This window comes from Ochlerotatus camptorhynchus, unplaced genomic scaffold, assembly GCF_037179485.1.
Source record: "Ochlerotatus camptorhynchus isolate MF236.1 unplaced genomic scaffold, CSIRO-AGI_Acam_v1.1 ptg000102l, whole genome shotgun sequence".
Taxonomy (NCBI): Eukaryota; Metazoa; Arthropoda; class Insecta; order Diptera; family Culicidae; genus Ochlerotatus; species Ochlerotatus camptorhynchus.
Window position 1 is genome coordinate 887,513 of NW_027040592.1, and position 20,848 is coordinate 908,360.

The 20,848-nt window shown below is 43.7% G+C and overlaps 1 protein-coding gene across 1 annotated transcript in view; it reads left to right on the forward strand.

Annotated features, from left to right (window-relative positions):
* Positions 1 to 20,848, forward strand: part of shaker (Potassium voltage-gated channel protein Shaker) — a 621,792-nt gene that overhangs the window by 108,689 nt on the left and 492,255 nt on the right. The gene's annotated exons all lie outside the window — the stretch shown is intronic.

Consider the following 20,848-nt stretch of genomic DNA (forward strand, 5'->3'; position numbering starts at 1 on the left):
CTGCTCCCAATCAGCTCTATGGTAATTGAAAGTAGAGCTGTTGGGATTACAAATTATTTCTTGGGATATTTCAAAAGTTACTGGAAGGTGATCAGAACCGAAGTCAGCATGGGTAACCAATTGGCTACAAAGTTGACATGAATCAGTTAAGACCAAATCAATAGTTGAGGGATTTCTTGCAGAAGAAAAGCATGTTGGGCTGTTTGGATATTGAATAGTGTAATAACCTGCAGAACAATCATCAAACAGAATATTACCATTGGAATTGCTTTGAGCATTATTCCATGAGCGGTGTTTTGCATTAAAATCACCAATAATGAAGAATTTAGACCTATGACGGGTAAGTTTCTGGAGGTCACCCTTGAGAAAATTCTTTTGCTGGCCTACGCATTGGAATGGCAAATAGGCAGCTATAAACGTAAGTTGTCCAAATTTTGTTTCAACAGAAACTCCCAAAGTTTCAAAAACTTTGGTTTCAAATGAAGAAAGAATTTTATGTTTGATTCGTCTATGAATAATGATGGCAACGCCACCACAGGGTCCATCAAGACGATCATTTCTATAAATCAAGTAATTTGCGTCCTTCTTAACCTTATGGTCAGGTTTAAGGAACGTTTCAGTTATAACGGCAATATGCACGTTATGAACTCTCAAAAAGTTAAATAGCTCGTCTTCATTATCTTTAAGAGATCGAGCATTCCAATTTACAATATTTAATGCTTTAAAATCCATTACTGAATTTTAAAGTCATGCCAATATTATTTGCAAATTTTACTCCAGTTTGAATAGCATCAAACATGGAGTTAGATTTAAGCATATCAGAAATCATGTCAATTAATGAATTCTGTAAAAATTCCATTTTGGGGGCAGTAATGCTTCCTAAGTCAAAATTGTCAAAATTTCCGTTAGAACGTTGGTTAGTATTTTGATTTCTACCCGCTGCAATAGCAGCATAGGTAGCTCCATTAACTCGCTGAACATTGTTAGCAGCGAGGGGAGTAGGTACAGATGAAACATTTGAAGCAGGGGAGATATTTGTACCTACGGGTACGAATGTAGAATTTGTTCCTCGCTGACCGTTGTTAACAGCAGAGGAATTTGTACCTGGTCGGAAACGTGGAGCGTTTCCTACCTGACGGTTAGAACGAGATTGTAGGATCGCTTTGCGAGTCTTACATTCCCAAAAATTGGATTTGTGGTTTTCACCACAATTTGAACATTTAAATTTCTTAGGATCTTCCTTCACAGGACAGTCGTCCTTTGCGTGAGAGGAATCACCACAATTCATGCATTTAGCTGGCATGTAGCAATTTTTAGTTCCGTGACCCCATCCCTGGCACTTACGGCACTGGGTGAGGTTTTGGAAATTTCCTCCAGTCTTCCTGAAGTGTTCCCACTTCACTCGGACATGGAGCATAAGGCTAGCTTTTTCTAAGGCCTTAAGGTTGTTTAGTTCACTAGACTTGAAGTGAACTAAATAAAAATCATTAGAAATCCCGTTGCGCGAATCGCCAGGACGGGATTTCATTTTCATTTTGATTACTTGGAGTGGCACAACTCCAAGTAATTTTGCCAGTTCATCTTTGATCTGATCCAGGGATTCACCACTGGGCAGTCCTTTCATGACAACCTTGAACACACGTTCAGTTTTGGTGTCGTAAGTAAAAAATCTGTGCTTCTTCTCAGTAAGATACTTGAGAAGACATTTAAATCCGTCCAAGGTTTCAGCCAATACACGGCATTCACCCCGACGTCCAATTTGTAGTGAAAACTTAACTTTCACGAAATTCAAAAGTTCCATGCGAAGAGCATGGAAATCGGTAGTGGTTATCACAATAGGGGGAATCTTTTCCTTCTTGGCATTAAGCCGGGAAAGTTTACTAGAATTTTTCTTGGATGATGGATCATTCTCATCATCCGTGAGCAAATCAAATTGATTACTCAAATTAATTTCATCAGAAGGGGGGTCAAGAGTTTGCCCCTTTCTTTTGCGTTTAGGCGCCATGGCGGCAGTAATTTTTTATCCAAATCGACTTCCAAGCAGATTACTATAAGAATCTGAAGGATCGAAGAGGAATTTTCCAAATCGATATCCAAGAAGGATTACCTCGGGTAGGGTCCAAACAAGGATCGAAGAGGAATAAGAGTTGAACAAGGTAGAAAATTTTGTACAGGTTGAGCACTGAAAAGTGCTGTTTAAATTTGTTGTAGCTTTAGGTAGTAGTAACACTTCCTTAAGCAAAAAGCAAATAGATCCGCACGGCAAGAGAGCACGATGCGGACTGAAACATAATTTACTCAGTTTGACAGTTGCACCATGACGAAGTGGCAGCGTATTCGTGATTAGTCCCACGCGCAAATATTGCAAAAAGACATTTCAATCGCCGAGGGAGTGTCCCGGTGGACCGTCAAAAGGGTTTTAGACCGAGAAAAGAAAGGACAACTATCCGCGAAGGTGGCCACAGGTCGTCCGAGGTCAGCTCGGGTTCCGAGGGTTATCGCTGCTATCAAAAGGAAGATTCGGGTGAATCCAGTGCGTTCAATAAGGAAAATGGCAAAGGAACACGGGATCACTGACTTTACAGCACGGAAGATCGTAAAGGAAGATTGCGGGGCGAAGTCGAGGGCATGAAAAAAAAAAAACTCACATGATTACCAACCGCATCCGGGAGCTACGAGTCGAACGATGCAAGAAAATCTTGAACTTCCTTAAGCGAAAAAATCCGGTAATCCTGTTTACCGACGAGAGCATGCTTACCGTCGATCCCGTATCAAATTCCAGAACTGACCGGTATATTAGTAAGACGTGGCCGACGAGCACAAGAACGTGTATCTGACCAGACCAAGCATCTTGCTAGCGTTATGGTGTTTGGATTGGTGGCTTCCGATGGCAAAAAATGGACCCGGTGTTCATTCCAGAAGGCGACAAGGTCAACACGGAGGTCTACATCGGGATTTTAAGTTAGTATGTTCTTCCGTGGATCAAAGAACAGTATGGTCCGAAGCCAAATGTTGTATTTCAACAAGATGGGGCTCCGTGACACACCATGAACCGCACTCAGAAGTGGTTGCAGGAACATCTTCCGTTCTGGGCGAAGGATATGTGGCCGTCATCCAGCCCCGATCTTAATCCGCTGGATTACTCAATATGGCGCGCCATGAAGGCCAAAGTCTGTTCTAAACGCCACCCGAGTACAGCAAGCCTCAGACAAACATTGACCCGTACCTGGAGGGAAATGGATCCAGACTACATTATTAGAACCTGCCGTGCATTCCGGAAGCGTGTGGAGGCCGTAATTGCAGCAAGTGGAAACTTGATCGATGATTAACATAGTTTAAGACTCTGAGAAACATCCCCCCTTTGAAAAAATAAAAAAAAAACTCGGAAACGAAATTTTTAGAATTTTTTAATTTTGACATTGCTCAATGGTGCAAACATTATCACGCATACGGTAGAAGAGATAAACGTAAACAATGTTCTAAAAAGTTTTCTAGTTTTTTATAGTTCACAACTTTGTAGAACAACGGCGCCGGTGGTGTAGTGGTAAGCGTGATTACCTCTCACCCCAGCAGGCCTGGGTTCAATCCCAGTTGGCGCCGCCGGGATGTTCTGAGGCATAACATCTCTGATCACGCCTTCCTTCGGATGGGAAGTAAAGCCGTTGGTCCCCGGTTCATGAGTTGATGGGTCGATAGGTAGGGTCCAGGTGTAGGAGCTGCCTTCCTGGCACGTCGGTAGCATTGGTGCTCAGCACGGAAAACAAGATCGACGGAAAAAACAAACCAAAGGAAAAAAAAAAAAACTTTGTAAAACATAAAGTTTCTCTATCTATTGAAATAAAAATAGTTAGATACCAAATTACGTTACTGGTAGAATTTGGCGTTTAGGACACTTTTGCAACCAACGTGAATAGAGCTCACAAGAAAATGTTTAGAAGGCATCAGTACGCTACCTTTAATATTTTTCGAGTTATTATTTTATTCCACCTAATTTTGCTTCCTGGACCACAGTGCACTCCAAGCAATCTCATGTTCGTCAGGGCACCTAGTGAACAGACCACCGGAAATCACGATCCATGAGCCGTTGCATGTTTTTTGACGTAAGATTACGTCTTTTAGCAACATATTGAGGGTGCAATTTGAAATAAAAAAAAAATCGACCGCGTTACGAAAAGTGGTCAGGTTTTGACCGCTTATAACTTTGGCAATAGCGGATGGATTTTAATTCTAAACAAGCCAATCGATTGGAATTTTTTCTGCACTGCACAAATGAATACTTTATCAATTTTCAATAGATCACTATTGAAAATCACACAAATGTTCAACTGTTGCAATGGTGATCAAAATTATCACCGATTGCCTGCAAAAAGCAGTTTCGCTAACATAGATTTCAAAATCGAATTCCATCCGGTCTCGCCGAACGGTGCTTATTCTATCGCCATGTGTGGTGGTGTCCCGTCGGTCGTCATCTGCAGGCGTTGAACATTGTTCTCCAGTACACACGGAGAGGCTGCCCGCAAGCAGCGAGCTGCAGCCCATATGAGTCCATTCACCTAAGAAGCAGGAAGAAGCCGCACCGCTACTGATCGGATTCAGTAGCTCTTGTAGCATTACGCTTTAGCTCAAGTTATCCAAAGCTGTCCCATCCATTTCTTGAACCTAATAAATTTCCATCAACCACTTCCTCATTCCATAACCATTTTAAACAATAAACCAAAAGCAGACCTACTACCCTGACCTACTAGCAAGTCACCCAGTCACCCAGCAATCTTTTCACTCAACCTTATTTTGTAAACTCCGTTGCGTTTGTAACATGCGCACTTTGTCAGCGCATGTGCATACCAGATGTTTTAATAATAAGTTCAAGTAGGAAGCTTTGATCATGTAAACAACAAGTTCACCCAAACCCAAATCGTTGAAATACAAATCAGATTGAAGACTGACACCGTTCAAGTAACACTTATTATATCCGAAGTCCGGTATGCCGCACTCTTCATTCGCTGTGGATCATCTTTGCCAAGCGCGTCACCCTCGTTCCAAACAACATACAGCTCGCCATATCAATTTTCGCTTTTTTGTTATCTATTGAATAAACCAAAAATTGCGTGCGTTTTGTGATCATAAATGCGTAATTTTGTCATCAGTAAACGAAGCGTTTCCATGATGGGAAAGGTGGTTTCCCCAACACAGTCGCCAAATATTGATACCGAGTACGTAATCCTAATTCAAAGCTACGGTCGTGTCTTGGATACAATCTCTTACTTTTTTTTTTTTTTCTATCAAATCTGGGATCTTAAAAAATGTTTGCCATCTTGAATATTTCCATCCGTTCCATCATATTACAGTAATGACACGATTTTGTCAGCCTCTCTTCGCATCAGGTTTTTATCTTGCAATAATTTCACATAACCGTACTTCCAAATCTTTCTCGTTCATCTTCAAGATTGATGTTTAAGATATACATTGGTGCAATAAGACCATTGAAAAACGCATGGTTTTCGAAGAACATTAAAAAAAAAAAGATTTTCTAAAAAGGGGGCTGATAAAATCCGGTCATTACTGAATTGAAAATTCCTAGAAGGATGATTAATTTTAACTCCATAATTCTATGTTCCAGAAACAGAAAAAAAACAAACAATTCAGCCTCAGGATTTAGAAAATTAATTTTGATGCGGATGAAAAATCCGGTTTGTACATTTTTAAGAAATGCCTAAAAATTTGTTTGATGTTTAGATAAATGCGTCTATGGATTTCCTGTTTTCCAGGTAGTAGGCAACCTGGTTAAGAAAGTTCTTCAACAAATACGAAACTAACGGTGAAGAAATTTTAATATATTTTATGGATCTCTTTGAAGATGGACACCTGGCACCTTTGATAATTGTTCAAGCGAAATCTCTGGACGTTCCCCTTCCAACTAAGATGTGAACAGTTGTCCCCTGCAGCATCCTCTGTAGCGGTTATTGATCGATAAGTTTGTCTCTTTTCTTTACATATACTGTATTCTCTTTCCTACAACCAACTTCAAATGTATTGAATTGGAAGAATAAAAATCAATTGAATAATCGGTGAAGTAATTCGGACGCGTTTTTTTACTCGTTCTTCCGACCGTGATTTTCCCGAGTTTTCCGTATTTTTTCGGGCTCTGCCCATTCCATAAATTGGTCCCTCGAACCGGATTGGGCCGTAGGTAATCAAAAAGGTGAGTTTATCCACATTTTGTCGCTGTTCCGTGATTCGCGAAAGTGAACAGCAGAGTGAGGTTGGAATATCACCTCTGAAAAGAACATTCCCGGTGAAAGTGGGTGATACTGAAGTTTATCATCGTCTAGTTTACCCACCATGGACAAAAGAGAGGAGATCGCTCGAAGCACGTTTATACCGAGCATCGGAAAATATCCAGAAGCTTCAGAAGAGGAATGATATCGATGACGTTGACATCGAAACCGAGCTGGATAACATTCTAGAAATTTGGGTGGCTTATCTCTCGGTTCACAAGCAAGAGATGAACTAGCCTATGGCTAAAAATCTCTATAATAAAGAAAAAAAAAATCGGTTCACAATCGAATGGTGGATAGTTGCAAGGATGACGAGATGGATGAAATCCTGAAACATCAGGCCGAATTCGAGTGTAATTTCGCGTACCCTGTTGAAGCTCCGAAAAAAGTTCGATTTTTCTTCGACCCGCAATGAGGCAGCATCACAAGATAGCGTCCAACTCAAGCAGCAGTTCAACGGTTGTTGCTCAAAATGCTTCTCCACACACCGATGTCAAGCTCCCTCGGATGAATCTGCCTACATTTGGAGGCAACATCCTCGAATGGCCTTCTTTTTTTGACCTGTTCGGCAGTGCGGTACACAAGAACGTGGCTCTACAGGATAGTCAGAAGCTCTACTTCCTCAAGACCAACCTTGTCGAAGAAGCCGCCGCCGCTCTGATATCGCACCTTCGTATCGAAGACGCCAACTATGCTCCCGCTAGGTACAACAAGCCGCTCGAAATCGCTGCACAGTTGCCGGTTTGCGCTCCCTACATGATGTTTCCGATGAAGTTATTCGAGCACTGGAGGCCATGAATCAGGAAGGAAGGGATATATGGTTGCTGTACATTCTAGCCGAAAAACTGGATCCTGAAAGTAAGCAGTTGTGGTTTCAAAAAAGGTCGGAGCTCAAAGACGAACAAGTTACCTTGGGGAGGTTCCTGAAGTTTATCGATGCCCAAAGCTGCGCACTGAAATCTGTTCAGCCGATTCGTCAGAAGAAACCGATGTTCATCACGCCTTTTCCAAGCAACCATTCTACCAGGGGACCAACAGCTCTCGTCACCACCGGGCACCTTTCTCCTCCACTAATGTGCGTTTTTTGTGCAAAATCACCGCGCCAACTGTACCAGTGTGGTAAGTTTCTTCATGTCAGCTCCAATGAACGACTCCATTTTATCCGTACACAGCAAAAAAATAATTTTGATATCACGTCAAAGTGGATGCACTACAATCATGTCGAAAATATGGTGTAATATTACTTGCTAAAAAGGACAAAATTATCATTAATACAATGCATGAACTGGCATTACGCTGCTTTTACTGCATTTGTTTATTTATGTGGTCATAAAAATTACATGAAATTTTCGACATGATTGTAGTGCATCCACTTTGATGTGATATCAAAATTATTTTTTTGCTGTGTAGGCAGAACCTCTGTGAGAACTGCCTGAAGCAACATTCCGGTGAAACTTGCCAGTCCGGCAATTGTCGGAAATGTAATCTTCCACACCACACTAGTCTGCACGAAGCAATCGACTGCCGCTTCAACGACAGGCAACAGTACAGCGGCCACAACCAATATCTATGGTTCGTCTTCGATGTCGCAAACATTGATTGCACCGCTCTGTCGAGCAACCGATTTCATGGACACCAACGTTCTACTCCTGACCGCTACCATCAACGTCTTTGACAAGTTTGGACGTCCACATGCTTGTCGAGCAGTCCTTGATTGCGCGTTCCACACAAGCTACATCACTGAGGATTTGTGTAAGAAATTGTGTCTCTCCACTGCCGATGTAGACTTCGGATTCGGTGGAATTGCTAATACTTCTGGGCATGCGAATAAAGGAGCAGTGATTACATTCGCTTCACGTTACTCAGACTATCGGAATGTAGTGCCGTGCATTATTCTTACTTCTGAGCTCCCGTTAAAGCCGATCAACATCATGGATTGGCCAATTCCAGGGTCGATGCAATTGGCTGATCCCCAATTTCACCATCCCGGAAAGGTCAGCATCCTTCTCGGGAACAAACTCTTCTTCCAGCTGCTCGAGCCTGGAACAATCAACCTTGGTTTGGACGACTGCCTTCCTGTACTCCAGAATACTAAATTAGGATGGGTGGTTCCTGGTCGCTACAAAGACTGCGACAATCAACCACACACTAACGCTCATTCATGCTTACTGACGGCTCTCAATGATCCTCTCTCCGATCAACTCCGCAAGTTCTGGGAACTGGAGGAATACACTAATAAATCTCCGCACTTCAACGATGAAGAGATCCGATGCGAAGAGCATTTTACGAAGCACACGATTCGTAATAGTACCAGAAAATTCATCGTTCGGCTTCCATACTTAGACAGCCCTACTTCTATCGGCAAATCGAGGGAAATTGCAGAGAAAAGACTGCTACACCTAGAGCGCAAATTGGAAAGGAACCCTAATTTGAAACAACAGTACCATTCTTTTATGCGAGAGTACATCGACCTCGGGCACATGAGTCTCGCCACTACACCAGTATCGGAGAATTGTGTTTTCCTTCCACACCATTGCGTCGTAAAGGAGGATAGTTCGACGACAAAGTGCCGGGTGGTCTTCGACGCCTCAGCTAAAACAAGCAGTGGCAAGTCCCTCAACGACATCCTCTTGGCGGGCCCTGTGTTACAGGATTCTCTGGTCAACATCCTTTTGCGATTCCGGTTTCCCCCAGTTGTACTCGCCGGTGATGTGAAACAGATGTATAGAATGGCGCTTCTCTACGATGAGGATCGAAACTGCATTCGAATCTTGTGGCGCTGGTCAGAGGACAAGCCGATCCAGGAATACTGCCTAAATACCGTTACTTACGGTACCAAAAGCGCATCGTATCTGGCGACAAAATGTGTACAGCAGCTTCTGCTCTGCCATCAAGGGCAATTTCCGGATGCAGTCGAGAAGGCTATCAAAGGGATTTACGTCGACGACGTACTGACGGGTGCTGATTCTGCTGATGAAGCCAAGCAACTTCGATTAGAGCTTTCCATCATCTTTTCTGCCGGAGGATTTCCCCTGCGGAAGTGGGCTTCTAATAGCAACGAAGCCCTAGAAGGTGTTCCTGAGGCGGACCTTGAAATGAAAATTCCCATCGAGCTCAACGAACCCAACACCATCAAGGCCCTCGGGATCCACTGGCAGCCGTGCAGTGACGAATTCCTGTTCAGCGTCCAACCACCCAAGATCCTTCAGCCCACAAAGCGCATCATTCTCTACAACATCGCCAGCCTTTTCGACCCACTCGATCTGCTTGCGCCTATCATCATCAAAGCGAAGCTACTGATGCAACATTTGTGGGAACTGAAGGTGGACTGGGATGTTATTCCCTCTGGTGAGTTGACTAATATTTGGCAAGTTTTCGTGCAAGGTCTGGCCCTTCTCAACTGCTTTCAGGTTCCGAGACGAGTTATCGGCACTAACCTAACAGGACGTCGTGAATTTTCCTGCACGGCTACAGTGATGCATCCGAGCGAGCCATGGGTGCCTGCATATACATCCGGGCGATCGACGATTCTGGGAATAATAGTTCTGATCTTCTCTGCGCAAAGTCCAAGGTTGTGCCAATTGGCAATAAACGAACGACGTAACAAACGTCATCAATCAACCTTTCTTCGAGATCTTATACGATTCCCGATGGAAAACCTTTGTTGTCAACCGGGTGGCAGAAATCACCACGCACCTACCAACAGTCAATTGGAGCCACATCGCATCGGAGCAAAACCCCGCTGATCTCATTTCGCGCGGTGCATCGCCAGAACAAATTCAGCACAACAGACTGTGGTGGAATGGTCCTGCATGGAGCGCCATAGGTGAGCAATATGAATCAACCGACATCCCTACACTGACCAACACTGACCAACACAGACCGACAGCACATTGATAGGGAGCAAAGAGCTGGTGCAGTAGCCGTTTCTCTCATCACTCTCTATGAAAATGACTTTCTCGGTGGAATGATGGCACGATATTATCCCGATCTCACGATGCTGCTTCGGGTCACTGCTCGTATTCTTCGGTTGAGGTCTTCTGACTCTCGATCGATTCCTCGTCTGTTAACACGGGAGCTTGATCGAGCCCAAACAGTTTACATTCGCCACGTTCAGCAACAGCACTTTCGTGAAGAGCTGGATCGTCTGCGGCAGCAAGGAGAAGTTAATTCGCACAGCAGTTTGCACCAAATCAAGCCATTCCTCAGTGTTCACTCGGCTGTCGACAAAAGCAGTCCACTCTCGATGTGTGCTACGCGATCGTCTGTTTTCTCGGCAGCAACCATTGTGTGGTCCTCCTCATTGTTCTTCATCAGCAGTTCTTTCGGTCGATGCGTCGTCGACTTTGGAAAGCAACCGTTTCGTGATGAGTGTGTGAGTGCTGACCACGTTTTGTGTCCATTGCTGCAATGGACGCGCTCTGACCCTCGTTGGCATACAACAATTTGCCATACAATGAAACTACTGGAAGCGGCTCCAGTTCTGATCGAGGAGGCTTTTTGGATAGCGGAAGATAAAGTGTTTATTGTGTTGTACCTTTTGACTATAGTTTTAAGATGTATTGTATAGTGACCAGGGCTCTACAATTTCGAAGCTCTAAAATGAACTCGTGTTTTGTTTCTCTCATACATACGTGTTCGACGCTTCATTTCTATAACGCCTAGCTAGACTATCAGCAAGAAACGAAAATAAAAAAGAAGGACGCTTGGAAGGAAAGGCTGGCTGTGGAACTTCTCGTCGTTGCTTTGCTCATCGCTTTCAATGTAACTAACGTCGATTTTCTAGTTAAACGAACTTCATTATGGCTTTCAATCCCCTTTCACGAACACTCTATCACCGCTCTTTCAATTTGTTTAAAATGCGTTATGTCCCGTTTTCGATCATTTTTTTAGATAAATATATGGATGGAAGATAAATTAGAAATATGACGTGTAATCTTCAAGTGTTTTGACGTGAGAAATGCTTTAAATGTGTTATTTCATTTTCCGTCATATACGTCATGAAACCTCTGTTGATGTGTTTCATGAAAGAGAAAACTATCAAAGTCGAGCGCTCTTTCGCTCATCCATTTCGACGAAGCTTGAAAGGAAGACCAATGGAGCGACGGGAGAAAGAGAGACAAGCGATTGAACATTTGTTTGTGCACGCCGACTGAGGTTCTAGAATGCTGCGAAGCTGTTCGACTTTAACAGAAAAAGAAAGCCAGCAGTCTCTTCGTCGCATCGATTTGGTCGATTGAAGCTGATATTGTGACGCCCTGATAGTGACCAAGAATCCTCGGCTCTGTAAAGTTAATTCGGTTGAGCCTTATCAAATAAATTAATAAACAAAAAAAAAAAAAAGCCATTCCTGTACGAAGAGGGTATGCTCAGGGTGAGTGGAAGACTACAACAGTCAAGTCTCAGCTACGACGTTCGACATCTTATATTGATACCTCGCCATTCTATCCTCACATCTTATCTGTTAAACCATGACCACATCGTCCATCACCACTGCGGGCCACAAACACTGCTAGCCGTATCCCGGAGGAGATTTTGGATCATTAGTGGTGCAAGTGCAGCAAGGAAAGCTTATCGTCAGTGTGTAACGTATCAACAAATGGGTCAGCTGCCATCTGGTCGAGTTCAACCAAATCCACCATTTGCGATTACTGGCGTGGACTATGCCGGTCCAGTCAGCATTGTTGGACGTAGGACCAGAGGTGCGAAACAAAGCAAGGAGTACATCGCACTCTTTGTTTGCTTTACAACAAAGGCCGTGCATATGGAAGCTGTGCCTGAGCTTACTACTGCAGCGTTCTTAGCGGCATTCACTCGATTTTCCAGCCGCTACGGTTTGCCAGCGAAAATGTTCTCGGACAACGCAACGAACTTCCGAGCAACAGCTAAGCACCGTCGAGAAATGTACGCGCAACTCAGCTCTTCTGTACACAACGATGAAGTGGTCGACTTTCTAACCGACAAGGGAGAGGAATGGAACTTCATTCCAGCTCGGTCTCCACACCATGGAGGATTATGGGAGTCAGCGATCAAGGTTGCTAAGCAGCATTTGTCGAAGATCACCAGCAGTTACATCTTTACCTTCGAAGAACTGTCCACGCTGATAGCTCAACCATGAACTCGAGGCCCCTTACACCGATCTCCAATAGCCCTATCGATGCTCAACCTCTCACTTCTGCTCACCTTCTCATCGGTCGTGCACTCACCACCGTTCCCGAAGTCAACTTACTGGAGCGGCAAATTAGCTCGATGTCACGCTAGCATTTCGTTCAGCGTCTCTCGCAAGAATTTCGCACTAGATGGCAGACAGAATACGTGCGATCTCTGCAGCGGATGGCAAAGTGGCAACGTTCATCCCACAACGTTTCGGTCGGCGACTTCGTTCTACTAGTGGACGACAATTCGAAGCCAAAGCAATGGCCTACGGGTAGAATCATCGAAACCTTCCCAGGAGCAGATGGAGCAATCAGAGTGGTATCAGTCCTCCGAACAGCATCTGGTACTACTCGTCGCGATGTCAGGAAGATAAGAGCCATACCATTGGATCAGGATGAGTATGTTCCAAGAAGACTTCGATCGGAAATTCCCATAGGGAATTTGGTTGGCGGATTATGTTCGAGCGAAATCTCTGGACCAGCATCCTCTGTAGCGGTTATTGATCGATCAGTTTGTCTCTTATCTTTACATATACTGTATTCTCTTTCCTACAACCATCTTCAAATGTATTGAATTGGAAGAATAAAAATCAATTGAATAATCGGTGAAGTAATTCGCACGCGTTGTTTTACTCTTTCTTCCGATCGTGATTTTCCCGGGTTTTCCGTATTTTTTCGGGCTCTGGCCACTCCAATTATAATTTCCAAATAGATTTCAAAAGGCTAATGCAGTCTGAGATCACTCTTAACCCAATAATCTCAAATGTTTGGAGAACAATCAGGACCAATCGATAGTGTGAACCACCCTAGTGTATTTAAACTTTCCATATAACAATATACAAAGATTGATTTCATCTTATGCTACGTATCCAAGTTGACTGATACATAATACAATGGCAAAACCGTTGATACTATTCACTATTGCTGCAAATTGTCACGAAACACACACACACGCACTATATGCCACGTCACGCAATAGTATAACACTGAACTTGACTCATCACCATTCTGACCGTCGCCCACTGTTCCAATTGTTGATGTTATTATTGTCACACGACGTTGATGTGTGTTTCGAAAATTTCGTAACCCTTTCTCCCCGTTTACTCACACCCTCCTAAACACATCGTGACAGTTTATGTTTTTCCCTTCCCAAGGCGAGGCGATACACTGGTCATCGAAAAAAAAAAAATATCAACAGAAATCAAATCAAGTAACCATGCGTCTCTATGGTAACGGTCGAGCGCCCTAAAATATCATTTTCAACGGCGCTTTTGGAACACATCATCCGTCGACCAGTGAAGCTGAAACCTGAAGCCAAAAAGATCAAACGGACCCATGGCGAGCGGAGGTTTTGTTTTCGTTTCCACACTCGCTGACTGCTCAAAAGATCGTGACTTTTTCTCAACTTCATTTTTTCTTTTCCTAGCCAGTCAGTGGGCCGGTCGGCAGAGGGGACATTTCTCTTAAATTTCAAAATAATTAGGACGGCATTATAAATAATAATAAATGCGGTTGAGTGGGTCTAAAAATACAGATTAAAAAGCGAAGGAAGTACATCTTTCACTATTTATTTTCTGTTTGTTCCGAACTTTCCGTTCTGTCTGCGAGCTGTGTGCTGCTTTCTTTTTCTGCTGCTGCTGCTGCTGGCTCATCAGATTTATCTTTTTTGGTAGTCGGACAGATTCTGTTCATTTCGCGGATGGTTTGAAAAATAACATCCACCTTATCTTCGCGTCTCGCCTCCCGTCTTGGGTCTGGCAAATTGAATGCAAGCTTTTTCACAAAAATATAAATCGGTTAAGATCAGGTCGCGTCGCGACGCGCGGATCGTCTTTCTCCCGTCTGACTTTCTAATTTGCTCTTTCTGCTGTCGCTCTTGTTGCTGTATGTATGTTGCTACTAGTAGCTGATGGTGTTTAAGATGATGTTGTAGTCCTTTTCTTGCCCGTCGCCATTAATTAAGCTGCTAGTCTAGCCAGTCAGCTTTTCCTCTTCCTCTAGCCGATTTCCCGGTGCCATCCGTTTGACTACACTGGTCTTCACTACTTTCGGAATCAGAGCAATCCGACACCTATTCTGACTCAAATAGCGATACACTGCATCCCAAATTGTCCGGTCCCATAATCTGAACCCAGATTTGAGGGATCTACGTCACAGGTTCGTCAGAACAACAACCGTAAAACCGAAAGTTTACTATTCTGTAAACCCGTGTACGACTTAGCGTACGACCATAGCGAATGAGTCGCGGATGGTCCGCTCGCAAGCGGCCACTTTTGACTTATGTGTATACATTTAAACCAAACAGCCAATCGGTTGATCTTTACAGTTTGCAGACTATCAAGTGTTCTTTTCTCACGCCTAATGTCTCGGAAGAGATTTACTAAATCACACACACACACACGCGCGCGCGCGCCAGACAGCACAGGGGGAGGGAGCGAGGGTGAAAACGAGGTGACATCCGTCTTTCTCTCACCGTTCACCGCTGAAGTGACGTATGTGCTGCAACAGGAAGATCATCGGAGGGAGAGACATCGATGATCTTGTGTGTGCAAAAAAGTAAAAATAAATTTACGAGTGGTTTTTGTTTTTATCGCTTTTGGCTTTTGGACTGTGGATGTTGAGTCGCGGCTGGGGAGCTTGCAAGGGGGAGGGGACGCTTCAAACAATCGGTTCTGGTGCTCTTTCTTTCTTACTATTGCCGAGTCATTGGTCGTTCGGACGGAGTCAATCCACACAACACCCTTCAGTACACCACTGAGATGGGATGGGAGCAGATCAAGTTAGCATGGCTTTGGTTGGTGGTAAGGATAATATTGTGACAGCTGGTGTCGGATGGCAGTTCGCCTGCCTCGATTGGAAAATTAAGAGAATGTCAATTGGAGTGGAAATTTTGATAGTTCAGGAGAAGGCATTTTAAAATGTTATCTGTCAATGCGTAAGGTCGGTTATAAATCAATACGGAACAGATGCTGTGAATCGGAGATAACTTTTAAGAGACGCTTGATTGATTAAAATGCCGGAGACGATTTTGTGTTTTGCAGTAGGTCTGCATTATTGCTAAAGGGTGCTACGATCAAAATTTGGTCGACTTAAACTTGAAGCATTTAAAAAACCTGAACACCCTCATTTTTCAGGTGTGTGCGTGCAAAATAATGCCTCAATTTTGATTTCGATATTTGCTCTTCACACACTACGAAAAATTCATGTTAATTTCGGTGCCTTGAGACCGACACATGTAAGCGGCCCTTTTGACATAAGAATCAGTTGAAAAAACGAGAAAATAAATTCAATCAAACGTTCTCTTCGTCGAATTGCTTATGTTTCAGTTTGATAACACTTAGTTTTACATGAAATGTTTGTTTACGTTCCATAATTTACGTTCAATATGTATTACATCTCGTGTAAAAGTAGTTATTTCTAAGTGTGCAGTTATCAAAATGACGTTCAAGCAAGAGGAGCAACGCATCAAAATTGGGCACGCACATCGCGAAAATCCGAACTCCTCGCACTTCAAACAACTTCCTGGGCAAGAGTTTAATTCAGAAACTGGAAGGGGAAAGGTGGCAGACATTTTCAAGCATGTGAAACTGTCGAAGTTTGCTAAGAAATAAATGGTTTGGCGGGCTATCTGTACCTGTGGCTTGAAAAGCGACATATTCATTACAACCGGGACCATCAATCAGGAAATTTATGTGAACGAGTGTCCGGAAAAACATCGGCTGCCTTTCCTGTACGATTGATCCGCACTGTTTTGGTTGGATTTGGCATCCTGCCATTACGGAAAAAAAGCCATGGAGTGGAATGCCGCCAACAACTTGCAGGTGGTGCCCAAGGACAAGAACCCTTCCAACACGCCAGAGCTGCTCCACCCAATCAAAAAATATTAGGCCATCGTCAAGCGGAACCTGAAGAAGACCCAAAAACTGTTGGAAGCGAGAAGCAGTTTAAGGCAAACTGTCGTTCTGCGGCGAACAAAGTGGACACGGCTGTGCGTAATCTGATGGCAGAAGTTAAATGAAAGGCCCGGCAATCCCAATTCGGTCAATCAAAAGCTTAGCTGAATATTGTTTCTGTATTTTATACTAATTGACAGATACGTGTATTTCGTCTACTACTTGCAGACTTCATAAGTGCCAAGCACTCAACACCACTCACTGTACTGTTAAGTACTTGGCACCGATGAAGTCTGCAAGTAGTAGACGAATTACTCGTATCGGTCAAAATATAAGCAATTATAACGGAATTAAAAGCAAATCAATCAACACACTCAAAGCTCTTCATAAAGGGATTCCTTTAAGAGGTTTGACAAAATTAAAAGATTGCATAGTTGAAGATGCTAATTTCAAATCACAGACTAGAGTGGTAATTTTTATACGATAGATGAGAAGATGAAAGTATAGAGTTGATAGTACCGTGAGAGTGCGGCAGTGTGAAATTGTATACATAGAGAGTAGAAAGTGAGCTAGGACAACTTTTATGAATAAAGGTACAAATCGGTTTGATCAACTCTCTTTGCCAAACTCCCCCGTTAGAGAGAGATGGTGAGGGGTATCTCCCCCGCCACCACTAGCAAAAAAAGTGATCACCGACACGCTCATGTACTGACGATGTATTTGAAACAGTTCTATAAATTTTTACAACACTCAAGTTGTTATCTGAAGGAAGGCATCCAGTCGTAGGTTTTTAAATTGCAGCTAGTTTTAGAAAGATTGGCTGAAAGTTCCTTTGGTTTGTTTTTTTTCGTCGATCTTGTTTTCCGTGCTGAGCACCAATGCTACCGACGTGCCAGGAAGGCAGCTCCCACACCTGGACCCTACCTATTGACTCATTAACTCATGAACCGGGAACCAACGGCTTTACTTCCCTGTGTGATTAGAGATGTTATGCCTCAGAACATCCCGGCGGCGCCGACTGGGATTGAACCCAGGCCTGCTGGGGTGAGAGGTAATCACGCTTACCACTACACCACCGGCACCGTTTTGGCTGAAAGTTGACTTTGGTTAAAAAAAAGTCTATAGTCATTTTCTTCTTCTTCTTCTTGACATGAGACGGAATAATTATTGGCTCTTTGAGTTCAATATGGAATCACCTTATTTATCCTTCTATTATTTGCTGGTTATTCGCTTTTTCAGACCATTAAATGTTCTTCGCAAATGTCAAGAAATAGTTTTTCTAAATTCAGCCTAATCACCATTTGGTCTAATGACATTCATTCGGAGTAATGCCATATAGTCAAAATACGTCAGTTATGAGGCGTGGCCTTCTATGATCCCACCTCAGGGAGGTTTAGCGTTAATCTGAAAATATGAAGGGTTTGAAGTTCAAAGATTCCCAATTTGGCTCACCCCAGCAGGCCTGAGTTCAATCCCAGACGGCGCCGCCGGGATGTTCTGAGGCATAACATCTCTGATCACGCCTTCCTTCGGATGGGAAGTAAAGCCGTTGGTCCCCGGTTCATGAGTTGATGGGTCGATAGGTAGGGTCCAGGTGTGGGTGCTGATTTCCTTGCGTCGGTAGCATTGGTGCTCAGCACGGAAAACAAGATCGACGGAAAACAAACCAAAAGGAAAGTTATTGGCAACACTGTACTATATCTTTGCCTGCTCTGTGCATGTGTCATGTAAAACATTGTTGTTGACACAATCCAATTTTTGATTTCATAACATCAACCGTGAATTTCCAGCGAAATTCTGCCATCCTCACAGCACACATATTTTCAGAACTGAGCGAGGTCATCAAGGCGATGGCCGTTGCCAAGTACAACTGGAATCTGGGGGTCATACTGGAATTCTTCCAGATGATGCTGGAGTCGCTACCGGAAGACTTCGAGATCGGAGAACCTCCAGTTCAAGGATCTGGTGCGGAAGGCTTCGGTGTTTCAAAACAGTTTGATCGAAGTTGGGGGGTGGTATCGTTCCGGAAGCTGATTGAAAAGATGACCATGAAGGGTCTGCTACTGGTCATAATGCCGATTTGGAATGTGATTAGTGAGTTGGTTAGTGGGGAGAGCGAGACCTTGAAGGAGGAAGTGAAGGGAACGTTGAAGACGTTGGTAGATCAATTTGGGGTGGGGAGATTCATGTCAGAGCTGAAATCACAACCGAAGGAGGTTAAGTGGAACTGTAAGATGATGATTGGTCAGTTGTTGGGTTTGAAGGTAAGCTCCTTAAAGTCGACATCGGTGAGTTGGTTGGAGGATAAGTTTAGCTCTCAGACACGACCCTTGTATCCCAGCGCTTGAAATAGAATATTTATAGGCTTGGCGGAGAAGAAGTCCCGGTAGTAGTAGTTTTATCAGTGGTGGTTTACCACGTTTGATTCCGTAACGCTTCACCACTTTGTTGATCAGCCATCCGACATTCACTTCCTTAATTCGTTCTTCATCGTTACTGACATCGATGAATTCGCCTTCGATGATGACTCGTACCATGTTCGAAGGTATTTGCTTTCCTACCAACTACATCGCCCCAACATTTACAGGTGATCTCTGGCTGGCACTGCTTTTGGCCAGAGACATCATACTTCTCTACATATTAAACCCCACCTCCACCAGGGAAGTCTGATTCCGGTTGAAACTCCCACTAGAATGCTGGCGACGCATCTTTGACTGAGTCGATGGCTTTCGTGAGAAACTCCTCCCGGAAGCGTTCATCAGAATCTGAAGAGCATCTGGACCAGTTTTCTCTGATGATGCACGCTCGCTTCGTCTACTTACCACCGTCACCTGTGGTTCATCCAAGTCCTCATCATACTGCAATCCAGTAGAAGTTATTGTCCTATCGGAAAATGGAAATGCCTCCCGCGGAAAACGTTCTCGCTTGAAGCTTTGATTCGGTGGCCGAAGCCGTTGCTTATTAAGTTCAGTGTAGTCCTTTTCCGATAGAATGTGGGAGCAACGAACCGAGAGTCACGACAGTTAGGATCTGTGATAGGATTCCACTGCTTGTTGTTTTGTTTCTTCAAAACAAAACATGTGAACTGTCAAATTAACCGGGTTGCCAAACATACCATTATACAAACAAAAAAATCAGTCTGATGACACTCTCGGCACTGCCGGCACACTGAGAAAAAAGTTGGCGCAAAATACGTGTGTAGAGTGACCACCCCTTGGGTCAGACAGATAGAAAGACAGACAGAAATTCATTTTTATATACATAGATGCGTTTTTCATGTAGTTTGCGGAGGCAGGGGTGTGTTTCGTTTTAATTGAAACATACGATAACCTAACTAACTAAGAGTATAACATAACCTAACGTTCTAGATCACGTATGATCTGATGATCTGATCTCAGACAGGTGTCTCTGAATCTTTCCGGTCTTTGCTCTTCCAGAGGCTCCTCAGAATTTCGCGTCCGTGGAGGCCTGCTTAGGATTGTTCTAAGGATCTTATTTTGGATCCTTTGGAGTTTAAGGCAATGGCATTTGGCTCTCCTAGATTGGTATACCGTACTCGATTACGGGAAGGATGATTTGCTTGTAGCCAGCAAGCTTGTTTTACGGGGACATAGTGGATCTTCTGTTGGTGAGCGGATACAGGGATCTCATCAGGATGTTGACCCCATATTCGTAGCCTAGGACCTTGACCAGGTCCGAACGGGTCTTGCACTGCTTCAAACCAGTGCAGTACTCGGTGAAAATGAACCACAGCTGGGCAGAACTGTAGAGCACCTCTTCGCTTTCCTCGGTAGACGAACCCGTTGATGGAGCATTTATACCCGCTCTAGTGCGAGGATCGACACTACGTTCATGCTTATGTTGAATGATCCCGGCGTTGACTGCGGACTGTGATCCCACAACATTTGATGCTTCGGTGGGTACGGGTTTTTACAAATCATATTTCTTTCTTCTCTCCCTTTTGTTTGACGCCTGGAGCCGCCTGTATGATTTCATATCATTTTTTATACTGCAGTGAGTGGAAGCAACCCTGCATCTGACCGTAAAAGGCATTTGTCTCCGGTAGGATTTTCATATAAGAGCTGGTTAAATTACTCATTTGACATCCCTTCGAAAACCTGGCTACAGGATTTCAAAAGGTTAGTTGATCTCATAATAAGAGTAATTATGTCAGCAAGACATTATGCCAGACTACATTAATTGTCTAACACGAACTGCAGAACACTTTCACCAACACAATTTCTTCCCATCAAAATCTCAAATCATAAAATTATACCAAAAGGTCAAACGACAGCCATACTGTTGTGTTCTCAAATTTGCCAGAGCACAAGCAATCTGCCCAGAGCCCCAGAGAAAAGGTCCACTTTGCCCACCCAAAACCGTGGTTGACATTGGTAACGGCCTACTGCTACACGTTCAACGTCGAACGGTGACACTTTCCCACCGCAAGCAGGATTATCTCCGCTTGCTTTGATGTAGATACGTGTTGCTATTTTCCTTTCCCGACTCGGCGACGATCGACGAC